Genomic DNA, 2,904 nt, shown 5'->3' with positions numbered 1-2,904 from the left:
AACTTGCTTCAGAACACGTTGCAATTTAAGTGACAAAACTGAAAATTCAGTTGGTGGCACTTTCCAAGAATATATCCAAAATTATGTTTGTTGAATTCTTATGAAATTATTTCATACTGATGAGGCCCAACAAAATTACTTATATTGTGTGTGCAGAAAATGTTGAATACATCGTACATTAGGTTGGGAAGAAATTTTGAAGCAACCCTGGGATGCAACCACGGTAGAAATGAGTTTTTCACCCGGTAGGTCGATATGGCCCTTTTGCACACTTGCTGCTGCTGACGCTTGTTGCCGAGGTTATGCTGCCCAGCCAGATATTGGCGATGTGGCGATTAGCTGCCTCCGTCAAATGGACACCGTCCCAGTACAAACGAGCTGATGGATCCGGACACGTTGTTGCAGCAGCATCGCCGCATGGAACCGTTGAATTTAATCTGTATTGTCCAGCCCCTCCACAGCACACCATAAGCACGTCTTGTTCAAAACCTGTGATCATCCACCAGTGTCAACTGTCAACCACCTTTCCATAATGAAAATTTGTATATGTGCAACTAACACATATTAGATTCTTTTGGTTGAGATGGCGACTGACCAAACTTGTGAGGCGACTCCACCATGTCCATGATTGGGCCAAAGAAATCGGCGTAGATGATCCTGGCATTCCGGTGCTTGGCCTGAAGCTTGGCTAGCTCAGCCTGCAGCAGCGAGTTGTGGTGCAACCCCAGCTCGTTATATGCTTTCAGACAACCGGTCCTGGAGTCGTATGCTGATGGTGGTGAGGCTGGCATCGGCGAACCTGGTCAGGATCGGCGGCGAGCATCCCGACGGAATCACGCCAGGGACAACCAGGCTCCTGGCGCCATGCATGGTGATGAGCCTCTGCTCACACGAGCAATTGGTTTATCATGGATCCTGCATGGATCAATCAGTACATGCATCTACTTGATAGCCAGATGGAGTACGTAACGTACCTCAATGGCCTTGGAGATGGTCGCAACGACATCAGGAACGAAGGACCTGACCTCCTGTACCGTTCTCTGTTGGAACGACATGTGATAGTCGTTGACTCCGAACTCGCCCACGAAGAAGAGGGATCTGCCAAACAATTTCTTACACTCTGCATGCGTACAATTTGACTTCTCATCAGCCTCTTACTTGGGTAATGATAGCTAGCTACGAGATAACAACGATGACATTGAATGGTTAAAGTAACCTTGGGCTGTGCGACATAAGGAAGGCTTCATGGACTCAAACCACTCCAGCTGCACGCCTAAGCTGGTGTTCAGTAGGAACTTGCTGGTGGCACTGGGGATACCCCTCTTGTGGAAGAAACCAGCATCGACTGCGGTTGCGGCACCAACGGCGAAGTTGGCGCCTCGCCGGAAGCTACCGTTGTGCGCCAGGTTGGGCGGGACATATGGTAGGCCCAAGTTCTCAGCTGCACCGAGAAAGAACCTATAGTTGTAGGATGGTATGTACGTATTGTAGTTGCTGGCACTGGCCGGCCCAAGAACAGCTGATGTGAGCACGTACCAATGAAGTCGATGATGAGCCGCCCGTCTCCGTTGCGACCAGTATGCCGGCCAAAAAAGCTGGTGCCATAGGGAGGACGCGTGACGGGGTCGAAGATGGAGTACCATTTGAAGACGACAGGGTTATTGCCCATGTCAGCGAAGGAGTCGCCGAAGCTGAAGATGGATTGGTAGCAAGGGATGCCGGACGGGGAAGAGACCGCCAGCGTCGACCATGAGACGAAGACTAGGAAAGCGACGGATACGAGCTTGTGCATCTTGAGTTCTTCACAGGCAATGTGGAAAGAGCCCGACGTGGTGGTGCTTCCCATTTGCTTCCGGGGGCCATATAGAGTCCTAGTCAACTGGCGGCAAAATGTTCGATGGAATCACGAGCAAGGAATGGCTTCCTATCTGTCTCTCTATTAACATACTTTTTTGCTTGTACTAACTATAATCGCGCATACGGATTTTCTAATCGGTGCAGTTGGGGAATGCGCGTTAAGTCAAGTCCATCGGCATCTAAGTGAAAGTCAGCTCTTGAGTCACGATCTATAGTACCAAGAGTGTGTTGGCGCCGCCTTTCGCCGCAGCGCCGTTTCTTCTTCTACCTCGAGCTGCCTCGCACAACTCTCTATCTCTTCTCTTGAGTTTCTTTCTACTCTCAAGAAGACACAATGGAGAAGAACTCACAGGTACAGAAAACACACACGACACACACAGACACACACACACTTCACCAAGGAGAGGAAAGGCTTTGCTTCTTCCCCCGGTGAGAACACATGTGCTACATGGTTTTTCCTTTAGCCCTCTCGGCTTCTTTTGTTTTCTCATTCATCTGATCACTTTATATACACACGCAGCTCAGCAACAAGCTGACCCACCACTCACGCTACTAATCCATCCATGCACTAACCCACTAGCACGTTCACCGGCCACAAGCACGTACACACGCATGACCCGGCCATCACAACCGGCCACTAACAAACTCACCCATGAAGCTAGCTAACCACTTCCATGCATCTAACTAGTCCATCCAACCAGCCGGTTCGCTTTGCCGTCCATGCTCTTGTCGCATCACACGACTTTGCTGCCTCACGTAACACCGCAGCTTCACACTGCCGTCGGCATCTTGCCGTGCTCGCCGCATCGCACGGTAGTTCGGCATCTCGCCTTCTTCGTACGCCTTCGTCGAAGCAACACCGGACTAGCTACTCTAGACCATCTACACTATATGCAAAACTTAAAACCAATATGCAGATACAAAACATCAAGATTAGTTCTAACATTCACCCCCCTAATCTTTGATGTCAGTCTTCGACGCGGATCACCCGCAGCTTCTTGTCGACGCCATCGCAGCGCCGCAGACCACCGCACTCCATCTTATTAT

The 2,904-nt window shown here is 50.1% G+C and overlaps 1 pseudogene; it reads right to left on the bottom strand.

Annotated features, from left to right (window-relative positions):
- Positions 1–238: 238 nt before the first annotated feature.
- On the bottom strand, positions 239–1,792 carry LOC123176003 (GDSL esterase/lipase At5g45910-like; annotated as a pseudogene).
- Positions 1,793–2,904: the final 1,112 nt, after the last annotated feature.

The sequence above is a fragment of the Triticum aestivum genome, unplaced genomic scaffold (genome assembly GCF_018294505.1).
Source record: "Triticum aestivum cultivar Chinese Spring unplaced genomic scaffold, IWGSC CS RefSeq v2.1 scaffold139567, whole genome shotgun sequence".
In the NCBI taxonomy this organism is placed as follows: Eukaryota; Viridiplantae; Streptophyta; class Magnoliopsida; order Poales; family Poaceae; genus Triticum; species Triticum aestivum.
This window is presented reverse-complemented; position numbering and strand designations above follow the sequence as displayed.